Source organism: Budorcas taxicolor, chromosome 18 (genome assembly GCF_023091745.1).
Source record: "Budorcas taxicolor isolate Tak-1 chromosome 18, Takin1.1, whole genome shotgun sequence".
NCBI classification, from domain to species: domain Eukaryota; kingdom Metazoa; phylum Chordata; class Mammalia; order Artiodactyla; family Bovidae; genus Budorcas; species Budorcas taxicolor.
The window spans coordinates 20,606,048-20,629,249 of NC_068927.1; positions in this window are offsets into that span (position 1 = coordinate 20,606,048).

A 23,202-nucleotide genomic window follows, 5' to 3' on the forward strand; every position below is an offset into this window, starting at 1 on the left:
CCCTGGAGGCAAGGGTCCTGGCTACCCTTTGCCCCAGGCAGGGCAGGATGGCGATCAGGGCCAGAGTATGGCTGAGGGGTGTCCTGCTGGAGCGGCTGGTCCTGGAGCCCCTGGAAGAGGGGCTAGTGGTGGCAAGCACGTTGTTTGGGGACCAGGGGATTTAGGGCCTGGAGGTCAACAGGATGGGGAAACTGGGCCCCAGAGAGGAGCAGGGACTCTCCTCATCTCCCTAGTGAATCAGTGGCAGGACTGGGAAGTTAAGCTGGGAGACTCCGGAGGCCTGGGTTTGAATACCAGGCTGGTGGCTGATGAGGCGTGTGTGTGAGCCGTGGGGCCACAGCTTCTCTGTCTGAAAGACGGAGATAAGCATAGTCCTCTGAGGAGCCGACGCAGGAGGCAGGGCTAAGATGTGCAAGAGGGCTTCTTTCCTTATTTTTCACAACTGACTCTGAAACCAGGTCTACACGCTCCTGCTTGTCCTTCATGGCCCCTCACCACCACCCTCTCCTCCTCGCGGCTCCTCCACTCAGCTTCTTGGGAGCACTGTCCTCACTGGAGGACTGGCTTTTCTCACTTCCATTCTCACCTCTAGTCTCTGTGATTGCCCTTTCAAAATGTGTGACTGGGACTGAAACCTTTCTTGCAGTTCTGGGCAGGGGTTGGTCAGTTAGGATGAGAAGCAGCACAAATTCCCAAGGATCTGAATGACTTGTCACCTGAGTTAAAGACTGTTGAGAGTGGGTGGGGTCTCTGCAAGAAATCAGCGTCTCTGTGCATGTCCTCCATGTTAGAGTTCCTGTGGTGGTCATTGTATGTACCCCCATTTTACAGATGAGCAGACTGAGGCCTGATTTGCCAGAATCACTGTTTTTTAGATGTTCAGCATCTGTGTAGCCCAAGTCCTCCAGGCCTAGAGCTGGGGCCATATTCTGTTTCTCACCTTGAGTGGGCACCTCAGGGGCAGGGCCTGGGTGCCTTCTGGCCGGGGACTGAAAAGGCATCTGGCTGCCACAGCTCTGTGGGGTCCCAGGTTCAACGGTATCATCAGGAGGTCTGGGCATTTCCTTTCTGCACACTCTAGTGTTCTGAGCACATGGAGGCCTGGTGCCCAGAAGAGAGAAGATGCCAGCACTGAGGCATCTTCATTGCTGTTTTCATAGCAGCTCCATCCTCAAACAGCGCAGCCCTCAATTTCCTTATAGAAACTGGGCCTTGAAATCACCCTTCCAGGGTGCCTACCTCCCTGCCAGGTCTGTGAGGTCTGAGGAAGTATAAACCATTCCTGCCCATCTTTAAGACGGTGAGACCTCAGAGAGGTCTGAGGTTTTTCTCCCCTGCGAGCTCCCAGAAGACCCCATCTCCACGCACTCACCCATGCCGCTAAAGTACAAGTTCCCACTGAGCCAGATCATCGAGGTTCAAGCAACCAGTGGTCCTGAATCCAGAGAAACTGTCAGACTAGGCCACTTCCATAAAGGCAAGGGAAGTCCTGTTCAGCTAGGCACCTACAGGGGCTACTTCACTGTCCTGGACCACTCTCTAAGGGGTGAGTCTTGGAAATGCTGTCAGCTTTAAGGAATAGAGAACACAGCAAGCAGGGAATCTGACCACTAGGCCACTTGTTTTCCCACATAAGGGAAGCCCAGTGACAGGGTGGCTCCATATTGGTCTGTAGTGTCTTTGACACCCAATTCCTATCCCTGTGTTCCCTCCACCACGTTCAGCATCTGCATGACTTCTTGGCATGGCCCATCCTCCTGGGCTCAAGATGGCCACAGCACTGCTAAACATCGTGCGTTTCTGGGCCGCCATCTGGGGGACAGGAAGTGACTGGCTCTCCCCTGTGTCTCTTCGAGGGAACTAGACCATCTGCTAGAAATGCCCCTAGCCCATCCCGTACTTCTTCCTGGGCAGAGCTGAGAGTAGGCCGGCTCAACACCCGTCATTGGTGAGAGAAACAGAATTGCCGTGATAGATTTAGATTGGTTGATTTGTTCTGAAGTTGAAGTCCAGACTTCGTCTAAAATCCATTACCTTATACCTCTATCTTGAGGAAGAAGAGAGAATTCTAATAACAAGCAATCAAATGTATTCCTTTAAATATGAATATATATTAGTGGTAAAGCCTTAGTGGTAAAGAACCTGTGTGCCAATGCTGCCGATGCAGGAGACATAAGAGATGCAGGTTTAACCCCTGGGTTGAAAAGATCTCCTGGAGGAGGGTATGGCAGCCCACTCCAGTATTCTTGTCTGGACAATCCCATGGACAGAGGAGCCTGGTGCGCTACAGTCTGTGAGGTCACAAAGAGTCGGACACGACTGAAGCAACTTAGCACGGCACGGCATATATAGCATATACATATATATATGTTTTTTTTTCAGATACACACACAGTTGTTCATTTTTTCATTTTTATTTTTTAACTATTTTATATTGGAGTATTGTTTGATTAACAATGTTGTGATAGTTTCAGGTAGACAGAAGAGACTCAGCCATACATATACATGTATCCAATCTCCTCTAAACTCCCCTCCCATCCAGGCTACCACATAACATTAAGCAGATATTTCATTTTTAAAGCACCAATTTAAAAACTGATACATGTTACTACTGGCGCTTTCTTAATTGTTTTGGGTTTGTTTTTGTAGCTCTTTTCCTTCTGTCCTGTTTCCTTCCTATAGAAATCCCTTTAACATTTGTTGTAAAGTTGCTTGCTATGCTGTGCTGTGCTGAGTTGCCCAGTCGTGTCCAACTCTTTGCAACCCTGTGGATGGTAGCCCGCTAGGCTCCTCTGTCCATGGGGATTCTCCAGGCAAGAATATTGGACTGGGTTGCCATGCCCTCCTCCAGGGGATCTCCCCAACCCACAGATCAAACCCAGGTCTCCTGCATTGTAGGCAGATTCTTTACCATCTGAGCCACCAGGGAAGTGGTGCTAAGTTCTAACTCTTGCTTGTCTGTAAAGACTTTGATTTCTACATCAATTTTGAATGAGTTCCTTGCTGGGTGGAGTAATCTTGGCTGTAGATTTTTCCCTTTCAGTACCTTAAATATATCCTGCCGTTCCCTTCTGGCCTGCAGAGTTTCTGCTGAAAGATCAGCTGTTAATTGTATGGGGTTTCCCTTGTATATTACTTGCTGCTTTTCCCATGCTAAAGAAACAATTTAAAAATTATTTTAAGAATTCTGATTATGATGTTGCCTGTTGTTGTTCAGTCATTCAGTCGTGTCTAACTCTTTGCAACCCCATGGCCTGTAGTATGCCAGGCTTCCCTGTCCTTCACTATCTCCCAGAGTTTGCTTAAACTCATGTCCACTGAGTCAGTAATACCATCCAACCATCTCATCCTCTGTTGCCCCTTTTCCTGAGAGTTTCCTTAATTGGTTGGGTCTCACCTGGGGTTCCCTGGTGACCCAGTCGATAAAAGAATCCTCCCACAATGCAGGAGACCTGGGTTCAATCCCTGGGTCAGGAAGATCCCCTGGAGGAGGGCATGGCAACCCACTGCAGTATTTTTGCCTGGAGAATCCCAGGGACAGAGGAGCCTGGCTGGCTGCAGTCCACGGGGTAGCAAAGAGTTGGACACGACTGAGCAACTAAGCTCATACTTGGGCTCCAGGTTGGTTGACAGCTGCCCAGGAGATGCCAATATGTGACTGGGTTGAGGACAGAACATAAGGCCCCTGGGCTCATTCACATCCCCACTGCTACCACAACCAAACCTCAGTTTTATTTTCAACTTTGCCAATCCGATGAATGAAAAACAGTACCTCCCTGCTTTTTTAATGGGCATTTGTCTGGTTACTTCTGAGTGTCTTCCATGACTTTCTCCCCACCCTCTTGCCCAGCTCTTCCCTCCCACAGCCAGAGCCCTTTCATATTCCTGTCTCACAGGGTCTCCTAGAGGGTCTGGGGGATGGGCAGCAAGGGGTGGGGTCTATTTCCCATTTTAGGGAAGTGGGCATGAAGACCCAGGAAGGACCCAAGGTCACACAGAGGAGAAGTGGCAGAGGTGGGTTCTCATGGAGTCTTCACATATTGGTCCATCCCTGTTTCCAAGACGCTGATAATTTCCAAACTATTTTAGGTGAGGAAGGAAGTCTTTTTGGACATCTTCCATGTAACCCTAAGTGAAAACCAGAGAGAAGGGCTGTCACTGGGGAGTATGATTGAAAGTCATGCCTCTGTCTCTCTGCTCCTTGAGGGCAGGGGCTGGGCTTCCGTGGTCCCCCTTTTGTTCTCCGTGACACCCAGGACAAGCCATGGGCTGCATTCGACCCATGGCGCTGCTTTGTTTGGCCCACAGAGTGATTTTTATTTAATTTTCCATGTTTTCAGTTCAGTCGCTCAGTTGTGTCCGACTCTTCGCGACCCCATGAATCGCAGCACGCCAGGCCTCCCTGTCCATCACCATCTCCTGGAGTTCACTCAGACTCACGTCCATCGAGTCCGTGATGCCATCCAGCCATCTCATCCTGGGTCGTCCCCTTCTCCTCCTGCCCTCAATCTCTCCCAGCATCGGAGTCTTTTCCAATGAGTCAACTCTTCGCATGAGGTGTCCAAAGTACTGGAGTTTCAGCTTCAGCATCATTCCTTCCAAAGAAATCCCAGGACTAATCTCCTTCAAAAAGGACTGGTTGGATCTCCTTGCAGCCCAAGGGACTCTCAAGAGTCTTCTCCAACACCACAGTTCAAAAGCATCAATTCTTTGGTGCTCAGCCTTCTTCACAGTCCAACTCTCACATCCATACATGACCACAGGAAAAACCATAGCCTTGACTAGACGGACCTTAGTCGGCAAAGTAAAGTCTCTGTGTTTGAATATGCTATCTAGGTTGGTCATAACTTTTCTTCCAAGGAGTAAGCGTCTTTTAATTTCATGGCTGCAGTCACCATCTGCAGTGATTTTGGAGCCCCAAAAAATGTTTTATTAAGGTATATTGTTTATTAAGGTATATTGTTTAATAAGGTATAATAATTTTATTGTATTAATATAATTTACAGATAGTAAAATTCACCCTTTTTAGTATGCACTTCTGTGCATTTTGACAAACTACTGCTGTAAGCAACGCATAGATCATCTCCATCACTTCCCCAAATCCCCTGCGTGCTTTTTTTTTAGTCTATTCCTGCCCCCACCCCCAACCCTTGGCAACCACTGATCTGTTTTCTATCTTTTGCCTTTTCCAAAATGTCATGAAAATGGAATCCTACACTGGCAATCTGTTGAGTCAGAGCTCTCTCACTTGACAGTATGCCTACTGAGATTTAGCAATTTTGTTGCATGTGTTGGTGGGTCATTCCTTTTCTTGCTGATCAATATTCCATTGCATATATATACACCATAATTTGCTTATCCACTGCCCAGTTGAAGGAACATTTGGATTGTTTCCAGTTTTGGTGATTACAAATAGGAAAACTGTCATAAGTATACACTTACAGAGTCTTGTGTGAACATACATTTTTATTTCTCTTGGGGAATACCTAAGAGTGGGATGATGGGGTTGCATGGTAAAAATATGTTTAACTTTATATGAGAGTGCCAGATTGCTTCCAGTGTAGCGGTGCCCTTTTGCATTCCCATCAGCAATATTAAGATTTCTAGTTGTTCTACATTATTTGTCAGCACTTGGTATTGTCAGTTTTTTTAAATTTTAAGTTATTTATTTTAATTGGAGGTTAATTGCTTTACAATCCTGTGGTGGTTTTTGCCACATCAACATGAATCAGCCACAGTTCTACATGTGTCCCCCAATCCTGAACCCTCCTCCTGCCTCCCTCCCCACCCCATCACTCTGCAGCTGTGAGTGCCCTGCTTCATGCATCGAACTTGGACTGGTCATCTATTTCACATATGGTAATATACATGTTTCAATGCTATTCTCTCAAATCGTCCCACCCTCACCTTTTCCCAGAGTCCAAAAGACTGTTCTTTACATCTGTGTCTGTTTTGCTGTCTTGCATATAGGGTCATTGTTACCGTATTTCTAAATTCCATATATATGCGTTACTATACTGCATTGGTGTTTCTCTTTCTGCCTTACTTCACTGTGTATGATGGGCTCCAGTTTCATCCACCTCATTAGAACTGACTCAAATGCATTCTTTTTTATAGCTGAGTAACATTCCATTATGTATATGTACCACAACTTCCTTGTCCATTCATCTGCCGAAGCACATCCAAGTTGCTTCCAGGCCCTAGCTATCTATTGCTGAAATGAATATTGGGGTACATGTGTCTCGTTTAGTTGTGGTGGGTACATAGTGTTGTCTTATTGTGGTTTTAATTTGCATTTCTCCAACGACTAATGATGTGGAACACCTTCTCCCATGCTTCTTTGCCACCTATATATCTTCTTTGGTGAAGTATTCAGATCTTTTGTTAAATTTGTTTTCAATTAGATTTTGAGAGTAATTTTTATGTTTGGGTATGCTATAAAGTGTTTTTAAAAATCAAAATCTGTTTATAATAAGTCAAGAGGTTTCATGTGAAAGTTGAATCTGACAAGGTTGAGCCCAGCACCCCATGTGGCAACAGTGGCTGAGGCTGGAGCCTGTGTCTTTACATGGGCTGCGTCCTGCTGCCTGTTTATTGCCAGCCTGGTTCCTCTGGGTAAGTGAGTTTGAGACCTTCGGAACGCTTTCTTCTCTTTGACCAGTAATGTGTGTTGTCCACATAGACAGCGCCCCCTAGGGCTGAGTTCAGGTTTTGCACTGTTTTTCTTTCCATCTTCCCTCTCACCCCTTGCATGGGATGGAATCCCCCAAACCCACTTTTTCAGATAATCACAAGCCCCCTCCTTATGCCCTCTGGTTCCTTGATGTTTCCCACTTGGCCACCATCTTTTGCCATTCAGGTGGCAGTTTACATGAGTGGCGCCCTCTGGAGTTGTGCAGTTCACAACAATCACTGCCATGAGCACTAGCCAAGTCCTTTGTCTCTTCTTAGGTCAGGACTCAGGTCTTTATTGTTCACTCACCAGGTGAGAGGATGCTGTGTAGCTGAAACCAGAGCCTGAAGTTGTCTCAAGACAACCCCACCTTCTTGGCTTTGGTTTTAAACTGATAAATTCATTGTGATGATGAAACTGGACCAGTGATCCTCAAGCTTTAGCATCACTTGGAACGCTTGTTGAAACACAGATTGCTGAACTTCACCCCCAGAGCATCTGATTCAGCAGGTCTTGGAGGAGCCTGACAATTTACACTTCTCTAGAACTCCCAGGTGATACAGATGCTGCTGGCCTAGGACCACGCTTTGAGAACTGCTGTCTTGGGTCTTTCCAGAGTGAAGGAAAGTGATTCTGAATGGGGGAGGTTGATTTGGGGAGAGGAGGTGATGAGAGGAAAATTAAATTCCCTGAGGGAGGAAAGGGCTGTGTGGAACTCTCAAATTCTGAAAATAACATGATGGGACCTGGAGACAGGGCTGTGGTAGCCCCTTTGAGAGAAAAGGCCATATCTAGGGTGGCTGGACCGAGACCCCAGGCCTAAGCAAAGATCCCATGCCAAGAAGTGGCTGAAAGTATCCGAGCTGCAACCTCTGAGCAACCCTGTGTCCAGCTCTGCCTTGGTTTGCGGACTGATCAACAGTGGCCAGGGACAAATTTCTAGTCAGGCTGCTGGATGGGTGCTTGGAATCAAGTTTAATTTTATTTTAGAAAAATAAGGACTTTTTTTCATATCTAGAATCATGGAGTGAAATTCAGACCTGCTCTAGATGATTTAGTTGTAAGCTGTGATAAACCTAGACAGCATATTAAAAGGCAGAGACATCACTTTGCCGACAAAGGTTCCTATAGTCAAAACTATGGTTTTTCCAGTAGTCATGTATGGGTGTGAGAGTTGGACTGTAAAGAAGGCCGAGCACTGAAGAACTGGTGCTTTCAAACTGTGGCACTGGAGAAGATGCTTGAGGGTCCCTTGAATAGCAAGGAGATCAAATTAGTTAATCCTAAAGGAAATCAACCCTGAATACACACTGGAAGGACTGATGCTGAAGCTGAAACTCCAAAACTTTGGCCACTTGTTGCAAAGAGCTGACTCATTGGAAAAGACCCTGATGTTGGAAAAGATTGAGGGCAGGAGGAGAAGGGGATGACAGAGGATGAGATCGTTGGATGGCATCCCTGACTCAATCAATGGGCATGAGTTTGAGCAAACTCCAGGAGACAGTGGAGGGCAATGAAGCCTGGCATGCTGCAGTCCATGGGGTCGCAAAGAGAAGGACATGACTTAGTGACTGAACAACAGCTTCTGTCTCTACAATTATAGAGTTTGCCACTGATAAATAATTCTGTCTTTCCTAAGCATGTGCAGAAACTGATGGTGGAAGGACATCCACACATGATAAAAAAATTAATTTGTGGATACCCTACAAAGTGGAATAGTCAAGAGTTGTTTGAAATGACTGCTTGTTCTCCCTGTCACGAAAGCTTTTAGCGTAATATAACAATGATGGTAAAAGCTCTAGCCAGGTGCTGGGGCTCTGCTGCATTGGGTCCTACTGCAGGGATCTCCAATTACATTATTTATTTTGAATCTCCCCAAAGCCCCATGAGGTAGGAATTTATTTCTTCCACTTTATGGATAGGAGAAACTATAGTTAATAACTTGTCTAAAAGCACATGGCCAGGGGCAGGGGCAGGATTAAAACCCAGCTCTGTCTTACTCTGTTTACCTGGGGGATTATAAGGCTGTAAAGACAGATAATCTCTCAAATCACCTTGAGAATAAAATGGTACTCCACAGGAAGGATACGGGGTGATGGTCAAGGCCAAGGGCTGGGGGTGAGGCCGCGAGACCTGGACACAGAGGCCTGTGGGGCAATCGGGCCTCAGCATCAGTTTCTCCCTGCTCCATCTTTCTTTCCTTTCAGACACTTCATGATCCCATTTGTCTGGACTGGAGTCCACAACTGAACTCCAATCTCTACTACCCAGCAGGAAGGATCTCATTGGCTCATCTTGGGTCAGGTGTCCATCTCTGGTCCAGTTGGCTCTTTCAAGGGAGGGCTTAGTTGGGGCAGATAAGCAAGGCTGCAGATGTCTTGCAGGTAGGGAGGTCCTCTGAGTAGGTGGCCCCCATGTTGTGTAGGAGAACCAGAAGCTCTAAAACATAACCGTCCAGCTCATGATGAACCCAGAACAGAACCAACCAGCTAGGCAGACCTGGGTCTAACCTTTGACCCTTCTGGGTAACCTTGGGCAAAGTCCTTGAGTCTCAAAGCCTTGGTTTTCTCTGTTGTAAAGTGTAGAAACTATAACCCAGCACCAGGGATTGTTATAGAGAGTAGATGATGTGTACTCAGCTTCTTACATAATAGTAGATCCCGAAGTGTTAACCTCAGGGGTGTCTATATTAAAGAAAGGCAGTTTTCTTGTGCTTTTCTCTTCCAAAGTAGTCATATTGATCATAACATCAAAATAAGAGAGGATAAATAATTGTCAGTTCCCTTTGTCTTGTAGTTTCTACCTCTCAAGTCTATCATTAGCCTTTTTGTGACCTCAGGCCACTTATTTGAATGTCATGGGATCTCAGTTTTCCTGTCTGTAAAATGGGCACAACCTTTCCTCCACTGCTTCCTACCATCTCCAGTGGCAGGGCTCAGGTTCTGGCCCAGGGAACTTCAGGGGAAATAATGGTTTAAAAGCAAGTGTTAAAAAATAAGAAGGTGCCTGAAATGCCCCCATGGATGCCCCTTGGATGAGACAGCAACCTTCAGAAAGCTGGTTAGCTCACTCTCTCTGCAGAGGCCCAGTATTGACAGGTATTCGAATTTTTAAAGAAAAACTACAAAGGAAATACTTTATTTCTTTAAGAAATATTTAAGCATTTGCTATATTAAAAATTTAAAAAGTATTTAAATTAAACATTTAGATAAAAGGTCACCATAGTGGTCAAATAAGACGTCTCTCGGGGGCTTCCCTCGTGGTTCAGTCAGTAAAGAATCTGCCCACAATGCAGGAGACCCTGGTTCAGTCCCTGGGTCAAGAAGATCCCCTGGAGAAGGGAATGGTAAACCACTCCAGTATTCTTGCCTGGAGAATTCCGTGGACAGAGGAGCCTGGCAGGCTACAGTCCATGGGGCTGCAAGTCAGTGGCAACCTAGTGACTAAACCACCATGGTGCCGGGAGGGCGGGGTGTGCTGCCGGTTTGCAAGCCCTCTTCAGAGGCCGGCAGAGAGGTCTGGGGTCTTATTCTGAAGGCTCGGGCCAGAGCTTGAGTGGTCTGAGCCTCTGGCCAGGCTACAGCATCCCCCCGCTCCACAATCTCCTCCCTGCGGGTGCCAGGGATGACTTCAGCTGGAAGACAAAGGGGCCTTCATGTTCAAAGGCCGGCAAGATGGTTCATCCTCCGTCCTCCACAAACAAACAGGGCGGCTTTGATCTGGGCGGGGGTGGAAGCGGCAGCTCCAATTAGGAGATCAGCCTGTGACTGGGCTAAAGAATGTTTGTAATAAACTAAAAAGATCTAAGTGGCGGTAATGAAGGGCAATGGAACAGTGGTGTCACTTGGGATTCTCCGAGAGCTGTCCCATTTGAAGTGGATTAACCGACTGGTATGGGATAGGACCGGGGCCAGTCCCCAGAGGCTCTCCCGGGACTCTGCCTCACCCCCACTTGCACAGGGTGGGCGCTCCTAGGTGCACACGGAAGGGCCCCCAGAGGAACCTATTTTCTGAAGCATGTCCCCCTCCTCACCTCTGTAGACACTGCCCCTTCCACCTGAGTGACCACCATCATCAGTCAAAGCAGGGGAGTCCAGGCCTTCCCCAGTGACCCTCCTGTGGGGAAGACACCTCTGCACTCCCAGCCCTGTCCCCGCCACCGGCTGTAGGTTGCTTCACTCTCTGGAGCCTGACCTGTGGAGTTGGATTCTGCTTTATAGCAGGACTCAGGCTCTTTCCTGCTAGAAACATCTGTAGGAACCCTCACAAATGCAAGGTGGCCCATCTTCCTCAGCCCTGGCATCGATTGTACCCCTTACAGGGGAAGGTGCACAGGAAAGACTTTGAGTTCTGGTCGATGGTTTGGTAGGTTAGCTCACACAGGTGTGGTATCTCCAATGTGCCAACTGCTTGACGTTCATCATCAGGGCTGCTGCAGACGGTTGCTCAGGCTGTGCACTGCACAAAAACACCACCCATGGTGGTTTAGTCACGAAGTTGCGACTGACTTGCAACCCCATGGACTGTAGCCATTTACAGTCTAGGGATTGCCTGTTTCCATCATTCCATGTTACTTCATGATAATGCTTCAGAGAACTCATTTTGGTTCTCACATGAAGGAGTGAAGCTCAGAGGGGTTGAATGATATCCTCCAAGCAAGATGACTAAGCTGGGAATGTGGGTCCTCCCGGCCTCTGATGTCCTTATGTTACCGCAACAGGATATGACGCCAGAGGTGACAGCCCGGAATCGATATTTATTTAGTAGACACTACTCCAGGGGTCGGGGCTTTCCTGGCAGTGTGATGGTAAAGAATCTGCCTGCCAAGGCAGGAAATGTGGGTTTGACTCTTCGGTCAGGAAGATCCCCTGGAGAAAGAAACGGTAACCCACTCCAGTGTTCTCGCCTAGAAAATCCCATGGACAGAAGAGCCTGGCAGGCTGCAGTCGATGGGTCTGCAAAATAGCTGGATGTGACATAGCGAGTAAATAACAGCAATAACAGATTCTAGAGCTCTGTGACATGAAGCCATTGGATCCTTACATGTCCTGACGAGGTGGTCACAGGGACTATCATCTTCACTTTACAAAGGAGGAAGCTGAAGAAGGCTGTGGATTTGAAGTCATTTGGACATTTAGCAAACAGAATTGCAGATATTCGAACGACAAATGCTGGACCCTTAAAGCCTTTGGTGTTACCCACTCTGCCATCTTGTCATCGTGACTACCTCATGTCTGGCTACTTGGTCTGATTTTTTGGTCTTTGTCTCTCCCCCCCGCCGCCCCGCCCCGCTTTAAATCAATGATTCCATTCATTTGAGAAGGCCTGGGGTGGGGAGACTATTTCTTCTGTTCCAGACCGCATTTATCTCTTCCATGTGGGCAGGGAATTACCTGGGCATGATGGGGTTTTCCTCCTTCTCGGCACCCGAGCCATGCAGTCCACATCTCCCTGCTCCATGTGTCTCCCCCTCGCTCCCTCAGAGGGGTCCTACTTGTGGGGGGAAAGCCCAAGGATAGTCTGGACTTTTGCACAGTGTATAAAGTAGAAGGCAATCCTTTCCTTGACATGGAATCCCTTTAGATTTATTGCTTCTGTTTCTAACCAGTAGCTTCAGCTTATTTGGTATGACTCGACATCCATTGCACCTGCATTATCGGTGAGTGGAGGTAATGGGAAGGTTAGCTTTGTTCCTGTCTCCTCCGTGATATGAAGAGCAGCGCTTTAAGAGTTTAATTCCCCGAGAAGACCGCTGTCTCCCATCCTCCTGGTTGGGGAGCAGGGCGAGGGATCCAGGGACGGGGGGGTTCTGGGGTTGTGACTGTCATTTAGCTCTTGAAACAGAGGAGATTTCTGAGCCCACGAGGTCAAGCTTGTTCCTCTCTGGGCAAGCACAAGCAAATCCAGGAGGCCACTCTGAAGGCAGCTTCAGAGACACACAGGTGTGTGTCTCTTCTTACTGCACTCAGTGGCTAGGTCATGTCCACCTCCTTGCGACCCCATGGACTGTAGCCGCCGGGCACCTTTGTGCATGGAACTCTCCAGGCAAGAATACTGGAGTGGGTTGCCATTTCCTTCTTCAGGGGATCTTCCTCAGCTAGGGATTGAACCCACATCTCCTGCATGGGCAGGTGAATTCTTTACCACTGAGCCACCAGGAAACAGAGAAGGCAATGGCAACCCACTCCAGAGTTCTTGCCTGGAGAATCCCAAGAACAGAGGAGCCTGCTGGGCTGTCGTCTATGGAGTCTCACAGAGTTGGACACGACTGACGCTACTTAGCAGCAGCGGCAGCAGCACCAGGAAAACCCATCTCTTCTCATTGGCCACAGATTAAAATCCATCAGACTTTTGAGTTAGGTTCACAAAGTCATACCTCTGCCTTCCCACAAGCCAACCATACTGCCGAGTGTAAATCTAAGTGGGCTCAAAGCACAGTGAAGAGGGTCCCTGCCCTTTCCAGGATTCTGGGTGCTGAAGGCTCCCTTGTCAGCAAATTCCATCTGGCATTCCCACCCACACTGGGGAGGGCAATCTGCATTACTCAGACCCCTGATTCAAATGTTAATCTCATCCAGAAAGTTCCAAACAGACACACCCAGGCTATGTTCCATCCAACGTCTTTGCACCCTGGGGGCTCCCCTGGTGGTTCAGATGGTAAAGAATCTACCTGCAATGCCTGGGTTCAATGCCTGGGTCAGAAAGATCCCCTGGAGGAGGAAAGGATAACCCACTCCAGTATTCTTGCCTAGGAAATCCCATGGACAGAAGAGCCTGGCGGGCTATAGTCCATGGGGTCGCAAAGAGTCTGACAGGACTAAGCTCCTAACACTTTCACCCTGGAGGCCAGTTGAGTGGACACATACAATTCACCATCACCACCTCCCACAGAAGCTGACTATTTGAATAAAGGGATGGATATCTGTCTCTGTGCTTGCTGGCTTGGCGTTGCTGGGGGGAAAGTTTTGTGCAGAGAAAGGCATAAGCCACTCTGTACACCACTGTGGAGACTCCGGAGGGTCAATCTGACTGTCCTGCAATTTCACCATCCACTGAGGAGCCCTTGGAACCCCCTAAACTGCACCCCGAAGTCCCCTAATGTGACTCTCCCTGCCCAACTCCTCAGACCCACCACCTGCAACCAGTCCTGCTTACCCTCACACCCAACCCTGGAGCCTCAGTCCCAGGTGCTCCCAGATGCCTACACCTCCCGCTGACACCCCCGTCCCTCCTGCCTCCCAAGTCCCCTCTCTCCCTATCCCCCTGGGTGGCTGGGGTGGCCTTCCACATGTTCTTCTACCATCGTAGACCTGTGGGGTGTTGAAACTGGCCAGGGTCTTTAGAGATGGACCTTCTCCTCCAGTCCTCCTTTCCTTCCTTATAGCCGGGCAGCTGAGCCCTGGGATGGGGAAGCCACGTGCCTGTTGGCTGCCCTGACCCTCAGGCCTGGGTCTTCTTGTGTGTGCCCAGGGGACAGTGGGAGGGGTGGGCAGTGAGGTGAGGGCTGTGGGCCTGATGGGGAGATAGGATGTAAAGAATGCAACTGGGGATGGAGGCGGGGCAGGTAAGGTGTGAGTGTGAGCTGTGGGGTAGGTGGCAGATATTATGTGCTGTGCACCTGAGTAGGTATGTGAATCTGTGTGGCTCCTACGAAGTGACCCAAGACAGTGGATACTGGATGGGGGAATGGGGGTGGGGGTGGGTGTGGGGGGGAGGAAGTGGGGCAGAGGCCAAGCAGTGTCAGCCGGTTAATAGCTCAGACTGTTTCTTCAGCGAGCTCGTGATGGGTGTGAGCTCTTCACCCACTTCCACACATGCCTCACTGGGGGCTTCCAGGGGGCTGGTCTACTCCAGGATCTTCTGGAAAGGGTAGGCTGGGTGTAAAAGCTTACCTGGGGCCCTCCTCTGAGGGGTGCCTGTCTGGAGGCGAACCCAGGCTCCAGCCATGTCCAACCATGCTTAGCTGTGCCCCAGCTAGCACTCAGCCCTTCAGGGCTTCATTTCTCTCATCTGTTCAAGAAGGGGTGTGCCATCCTGGAGGCGGTTTCCAAACACCAGTCTTCTAGGCCAGCATCTGCCCCCCTCCGGCCTTGGCAAAACCAGAAGCATAAGGACAATGCAGTGGGTTGTTCATAAATCTAAACGCATGCAGTTACTGGGCTGTGCTTTCTTCTGAAATGACGTCCTTCATCTTTTTGATATTCAAATGCCCTTTTCAAAATCAAATGATAGAAGCTGTGTGTGTTGTGTGTGTGTGTGTGTGTGTGTGTGTGTGTGTGTGTGTGTGGGAGCGTGCACATGCATGCTTGTATGCTTATAGAAAAAGACAAAATAGTGAAAGGCAGGGCATATCAAAATGTGGTCTGAGAATGCCTGGGTCGCTGTCAGAGGGCCTCCAAGGTCAGAACTATTTTCATAATAACACTGAAATGTTATTTGCCCTTTTCACTGTGTGGACTGATTTGCACTGATGGTGTGAGAGCAATATTGGGTAAGTCTGACTGTGCTGGCACGTGAATCAGGCTGTGATACACTCGTGGTAAAACAAAAAACAGAAAGAGATGGTTATCACTTAAGAATGTCCTTGAAGCAGGAAAAATGGATTGATTTGTTAATTTCTTCACCTTTGAGTACAAGCCATTTTCATGTTCTATGTGGCCAGTGCATAAAGCATCTGTCCTGCGCACTGAAGAACAGTAGTTGTCTTAAAGAGAAGTACTTGGGCGATTGTCTGAGTTGTGAGCTGGACTACCTGAGCATCATTTTCACTTGGGAAAAAACGGCTAAGAGAGAAATTATGGTTATTCAGACTTGAGACCTTTTCCCCAAAAGGAGTGAAGCATTCCTGTCACTTCAGGAGAAAAAATGGACCGTATTTGCCAATGATACAATTCAAGCTTTCAAGCTAATGGATGTTTGGACCAGAGTGGGTGTCTGAAAAAGCTGTTCTTCCCTCTCTCCTGCTCTCAGTTCTGTCCGTCTTTCCTCCCTTGTTGGTGGATATTAGCTTCTCGCCCCAGCTGGCAAAGTCTCTGAGGATTTGGTGTGAACTGGGGGAGGAGATGTCTGCTAGGGCACATGGTAAGCGGCTTTAAGAACAGTCCTCTCAAGACTTCCCTAGTGGTCCAGTGGCTAAGACTCTGTGCTCCCAATGCAGGGGGCCTGGGTTCTATCCCTGGTCAGGGAACTAGATCCCACTTGCAGCAACTAAGACTCAAATAAATAAATATATAAATAAATATTAAAGAAAGAACAGTCCCCCCCACCCACCCCCGCAGGGTATGGCAACTTGAACTAGGTAGAAGGTTTTTTTTTTTTTCTCTCAGGTGAAGCTTAAGTTGGGAGGTAGTCTGGGAGTGGAGGGCAATTGGGTAAGTGGTCCAAGCTACTTCCATCTTGTCTTCTGCCCATCCCCATGGTTAATGCTGGATCTCTACCCTGTGTCAATGCGCCAACCTGCAAAATGAGGGAAGAATAAGGTGAAGGGCAAACAGACAGCCCCTCTGCTCTTGTGCTGCTCACACAAGGCCCTGCTTAGCTGCAAGGGAGACGGGAAAATGGAGCCTGTATCTGTGAGGCCATTCTCTTACTAACTCCAGGAAGGCAGAGTGGGTAGTGGGGGAAAGATAACTCTTTCTGCTACAATGGGAGTGGTGTAGGATTAGGAGAGGAAGATGTGGGGATAGTAAGAACGTGGCATGTATAGGTCAGGTGCAGAGACCCTCAGGTGAGAGTCCAGAGATGTTACATAGACATGGTACCCCAGGATTACTACCTGTCTGCACCTTGTCAGGCTCTTCATGTGGTCTAGGACAGATGCCTTCATGCTTACCCCAAACTTGTTAGGTTTAGAGGAGACCTCATTCTATCAAAGGGGAGGCTGAACCCCAGAAAGGGAAGACTCACAATGACACACAGCAAGTCAAAGGTGTCACTAGAACCAACTGTCCTCCCCCAGCCCACTGCCTTCCTTGTTGGGCCACTCAGCTCTCTCTGCTCCCTCCTGGACTTATCAGGGGACTCCGTACCTGAGCTGGCCACCTGATTCCTCATCCTTTGTCACCTTGCAAAGCACTGACTTAGTTAAAAAGGGAAAGGAGGGAAGCAAACCTGAAACCCACAGTCAAAAACATGAACAAGCAGAGAGATGTAGCTTGAGGAAGATCATTCAAGAAAGGGATTTTCCCAACCTGTTTCATACATCACTCAGGATCTGTTTGGCTGCATGTGCAAACATTCCACACACACTTGCTTACATAATGAGATAATATATACTCACCAATGCCATATTTTAGGGTAGGTCACTTTCAACACCACTCTGCTGTTATCAACTGCTATGTCACTTGAGATATCTTGTTGACAAACTGGAGTAACAAGTTCTAACTAACCTGAGCCTTTTGGGGGCTTTTATTGAAATAACCCTGGGGTAATATGGAGGATTGAAGATGGTGCTGAACAGCTGGATCTGGAAGTTCTATTTCAGAGGATGTCAGAGACAGGGGGTCTCTACCTGATGTTTTTGTGGCGGTCACCTTTCACCCCTGAGCTCAAGGCCTAGATCTGGGGAAAGGAATTTTGTTGGTACACCCACCTGGAGCTTCCTAGGTGGCACTAGTGGAAAAGAACCTACCTGCCAGTGCAGGAGACATAAGAGACACAGGTTCAATCCCTGGGTCAGGAAGATCCCCTGGAGGAGGGCATGGCAACCCACTCCAGTGTTCTTGCCGGGAGAACCCCATGGGCAGAGGAGCCTGGTGGCTACAGTCCATGGGGTCACAAAGAGTCGGACGTGACTGAAGTGACTTAGCACGCACACATGCATGCACATGTGTACCTCTACCTTATATTAGAGAAAGATGGGGTGAAGAGAGGGAGCTATGTCTGACAGACAAAAGCAATCACTACCACACTTTCCAACTCCCGTGGATGTGCTCTGTCATCCATGTTTATTTCATGGATTGGTTATGGCTTTTTTTCTCAAGTTTAACTTATAGACATGTGTCTAAACTCTACTGGCATCTTTCTAATGGAAGGTAGCAAGTACTTAATAGCAGTTAGAAAACCTTGCTCAACACTTATTAACTGTATAACCTTGGGCAAGTTACTTAACTTCTCTGGGTCTCCATTTCTTCATCTTCATTTTTATTTACAAAAATTTTATCTATTTGACTGCTCTGTGTCTAAATTGCAACACATGAGATCTTTTTCAGCCATGGCATACAGCATTTTTTCTGTGGCATGTGGGATCTAGTTTCCAGTTCAGTTCAGCTCAGTCGTGCCTGACTTTTTGTGACCCCATGAACCACAGCACGCCAGGCCTCCTTGTCCATCACCAACTCCCGGAGTTTACCCAAATTCATGTCCCTTGAGTTGGTGATGCCATCCAGCCATCTCATCCTCTGTCATCCCCTTCTCCTCCTGCCCTCAATCCTTCCCAGCATCAGGGTCTTTTCAAATGAGTTATCTCTTTGCATCAGGTGGCCAAAGTATTGGAGTTTCAGCTTCAGCATCAGTCCTTCCAATGGATGCTTAGGACTGATCTCCTTTAGGATGGACTGGTTGGAGACCAAGTATCAAACCCAGGCCCCCTGCATTGGGTGTGCAGGGTCTTAGCCACTGAACTGCCAGGGAAGCCCCAATTTCTTCGTCTTGAAAATGGGGATAAATATTCCTTGCAGGGCAGTTGAGGTAGTTAAAAGAGATAATTCATGAGAAGGTCTTGAAGTAGAGTGAGCATTCAAGGAAAGTCTTCCAGAGGATAATTTCCCAGTTCAGTCCATTCAGATCCTTTCAAGGCCAGCTCAAAAATGACCCTTCCCTGAGGCCAGTCCCTAAGCTCCAGGTGGGAAGTGGCATCTCTTTCCTCAGCACTCTGACCCACTTGATCCGTCCTTCTCTTCTGATGCTGGGCAGAACCTGGAGTCATCTGTGAATGTGCGAGGCCTGAGGTCTTCCCAGGCACTGAGGCCAGTGTCTGGTGCCTGGTGGGTGCTGAGGAAGTGCTGGGAGAATGCCTGAGCAAGGGAGTATTTTGCCAATTGTGAAAGCCCAGCATGCATCTGAACCCTCAAAATATGAGTAGTGGAAACACCACTTGAGCTTGGGCTAATATTTGTGTGCAGCCTGACCCAGCCCAGGGCTTGCTGGTGAAATGCCACAGAGCAACATATGTCTGGGTCAAAATCCCTAATTCCTCAGACTGGGATGTCAAACATAGAGTCTCCTATTTGGAAGTGCTTTGCCACTTGACAGCTCCAAGAAGAGAGTCTTGGAACCAGAGTGGGTGAGCTCTGATCCAGAGGCAACCAGAGACCTCAACAACCAATGTCCGTCAGTGTGGGAGTATCACTACCCCAGCTCACGCAGCTCGTGTGACTCCAGAGCTCCTCTGTGGGAGTGACCCCAAGCTACTCTCTGGAGGACTTTGCTTGATAACACATCCTTGTTTGATAACACATCCTCCCTTGGATATCTGTGCCCTAACTGATACCTTCTCTTTCTGGCCCCCAACCCTCTACACATTTTCTTCTTTTGAAATCTGCTTCTGGGAACCCAACCTAAGAGAATGGAGAGGAAGGGAAATTAAAATAAAAAAGACTGGGACCTCCCTTGTGGTCCAAGTTCCCAATGCAGGGTGCATGGGTTCAATCCCTGGTCAGGGAACTAGATCCCACATGCTGCAACTAAGACCTGGAGCAACCAAATAAATAAATATTAACAACAACAAAAATTTAAAAGTCCTTATTTAGCCCATGGCCTAGAAGTTATGTATTGCAATATTTATTTGAGAAATATTCCTATGGTTTCCCTGGTGGCTCAGATGGTGAAGAATCTGCCAGCAATGCAAGAGACCCAGGTTCGATCCCTGGGTCAGAAGATCCCCTGGAGAAGGGAATGGCTACCCACTCCAGTATTCTTGCCTGGAGACTCCCATGGACAGAGGAGCCTGGAGGGCTACAGTCCACGGGGTTGCAAAGAATCGGACGTGACGAGCAACTAACACTTTTCCTATAGCACTTTCTATTTGCTGGAAACAGTCAACAGTTTTACAACTGTGAACTCATTTCTTCTTTGTAGGGAGTGTGGAGGTTCAGGGGAGGTTTGTGGGGATTCTGGCTGCCTAGAGTCTGACCCTGTCCTCTTTAGGAATCCCACCTGGTCTTTCTCTAGTGGTGTGACTGCGCTGGTGGGGGTGCTTCCCTCTCTAAAGGAGCAGGAGAACCCAAGATCCCCTCTCTGCAAACAGTGGCTTAAAGATCCAGTACCCAGAGTCCAGGTCCCCAACGGTGCCCTCTTTTTCTGACTGTGTCTCTTCTGACCCTGGTCTCATCTGCCTGACTTTTCTTGCTTTCTGCCCATTCTCTCTGTCTGATTTTACAGCTACCTCTGGGTGCCTTTTATGTTAGAGTTCATCAGGGTTGGATTCTGTCTTAGCACCCAGACTCCTGACTGGTTCAGAAGAGAAAATTAAAAAAAAAAAAAAAAAAAGGAAACAAAAGGAAAAAAAGAAAAAACAAAAACAAAAACAGAGGAGAAAGCTGGGAGATGAGGCCAGAAAGATAACTGGGAGCCAGACTGAAGAGCATCTTGAATGCCAGTCTGAGCATCTGTGACTTTATCCTTTGGGCCAGTGGTTCTTTATCAGAGATGTGCTTTGGAATCACTGGATGTATTAGTTGAGATATGGTAGCTCAGATGATAAAGAATCTGCCTGCAGTGCAGGAGACTGGGGTTTGATTCCTGGGTCAGGAAGATCCCCTGGAGAAGGGTATAGAAACTCACTCCAGTATTCTTGCCTGGAAAATCCCACGGACAGAGAAGCCTGGTGGGCTGCAGTCCATAGGGTCTTACTGCAATGAACAGTGACCCCTAAGGGATAGAACAACAAATTTTTCTCACTACATTTCTGTGGGGGTTGGGTTCCTATCTCTCATGTTGGGACCCAGGCTGATAGGGTGGTGGTCATCTGGCGCCCACTCTTTCACAGTGAACGGCAACAGTGCAAGAGGGAGGAGCAGAAATATGCAACGCCTCCCAAGGTCTTGTCTTGGAACTGGCACAGTGTTGCTTCTGCCCATATTCAACCGGGTGACATAAATTACACAGCCAAGCCCACTGGTGTGAAGAATTCCCTCTGCTCATCAGGGCTCATGGTAAAGGCAGACAAGGAAGAATCATGGACAAATAATTTAATCTGCCACACCAGCCATGTTTTTTCTCCATCTGATACCCTGATTCCAATGGCACATCTGTATTTAATCAAGCTGCCCTGGTAATCCACGGCCTAAGTACTATTATGGCCAATGAGAAGCTGTTGAAGGCTTCAGAAGAATGACACCCTCAGTCCTGGGCTTGGAAAAGAACCCTCAAGAATAGACAAGTGTGGAGGCTTGGAGACAGTTAGCAAATGGTCGAACAGGGGAGATGAAAGTTTGATTCTGGTGTTCAGGTGTTTATCGCTGTGAGACAAACCACCAGAAAACTCAGTGACTTGACCATTTTGTTACCTCTTGTGATTTTGAGGGTTAAATGGGCCCAGTGGGGTAGCTCCTCTGCTCCGTGTGATGTTGACTGGCATTGCTGTCGACTGGGGACTCCTTCATGGTAGACATCAAAGATGGTGCACTGCAATGGCTGGTGGTTGTGGCTGGCTGTCTGCTGGAAGCTGAGCTGGCGCTGTTGACTGACACAGATGTATGACCTCTTCATGCGGCTTGGGCTTCCAGCATTTCAGCTGGGTTCTGGGAGTGAATGTTCCAGAAGAGAGCATTCCAGGTGGGAGAAAACAAAGCTGCCCATCCTCTTAAAGGCTAGGCCCAGCATGTGCACAGGCTCACTTCTCCTTCACTCCACTGGCCCAGCAGTCACAGGGCCAGCCCGAACTCAAGGGGGAAAATAAAGACCTCTGCTCCATAGGGAGAGTGACGGACCACGTGTGGCCATTTTTAACCAATCACACCTGGACAGTGGCAGTGTGGAGGGAGAGAATGCAGATTGAAGGGAGATTTCAGAAGAATGGATGGGACCTGGCACCTTATTGGTCGTGAAAGGATGTATTGGGATGCCCCGAAAGCCTGGGAATGACTTGTTGGCATGCCCTATTCAAACCCTAAGGTCAGCCTAGGGAACAAGCCCTCTGTCATGTGTTAAGTGTGTTCTTTGGGAAGGAAAGATGACTGGCACCTTCACCCGGGACACCTACAGTCACTCCAGTGACATCAGGCAGATTAGCTGGGCTCTTTGTACAGCTCTGAATGAAGAGGCCACAGGACAGGTAGATTTGGATAGTAAGGAGGTAGGAAAGGAAAATCACTGGATGTTCTTGGAAGAAGGGGGTTGCAGAAGCCAGACTAGGATGTACTGTGGGCAGGTCAGGAAGAAGGAGAGAGACTGGCTTCTGATTTTTCTGAAAAGTAAATTTCTTGCCATCTCATCAGAGAATAAATTATTTGCTCTCAAGGGTGGCACCTGGCCTCCTTCCAGGAGTGTCAGTTGACCCAGGGCATCTGTCTTGATGCTGACACCCCCTTCATGGTTTCCCTTCATCCCTGGAGGCCCATGAGCATCTGGAGAGAGAGGTCTTATGGTTCTCAGGAGAGAATCTTAGAATCATTTTTCTCAACATCAAGACCAGGCTTCAGAGGGTAGCCCTGGGCCAGGTATGATATATATATTTTTATTCTTTTTTCAACGAAAGTATCTTTCCTCCTCTGGCTTCCTCACCAAGGCAGCTTTTCTTTCCTTTTTAGACCAGCTTTCCTTTCTGGTCTCCAGGTCACCTGTGTTTCAAGGTCAAGGACGACTGTTAACCTGCTTCTCAGATTGTTCACTCTCTCATTCCTGTGTCTCTACTGTCTTCCCTTTTGCTTTCCCAGGGGTCGATTTCAAGAGGTTGAGTTCATCCATTCAAAGACATTTCCAAAGATCGAGCTTGGCTCTGAATGAGCTGGACTATCCCAAGAAGGTAGTTGAGTTGGGGAAATGTGAGTATCTGTGTACAGTCAATCCTTCTGTTCTTTCTGAGGAAAGAAAGGGATTAGATGTGAGGAAAATTACGGAGGCAGATGCTCCGAGACTGGGTCCCAGGGGCCCCACTTATGGATCATGTGACCTTGGGCAAATCATTTGATAGATTTGAGACTCCCCATCCATAAAGGGAAGGTAAATACCTCTTTGGCAGGCCTTGAGTTCATGTATCAGAAGGGTGGAGTTATGAAGACATTCTGCCTTCCTTAGGTAAGAAAATGTCTCCTTTTCCCCCTTACTTTAGGGGACTTGCTCCTTCTCATTGAATATTGTCATTTAGATGGGGCTGCCAATCAACTCTATCTGGCCATGAGGTTGGGCATCTGATTCAAGCTGGACCCACCAAGTCTTGAAGGTAAGAACTCTCCAGGGCTCCAGCTGAGGGCTAAAACAGGAAGAGAACAGCTGACCTGTGGAGGAAGAGGTGACACCCAGGCTGTGGCTGAAGGATGAGCAGGAGGCTGGACTGGGGAGAGCAGGGAGAGGGGCCAAAGCAAGAGGACA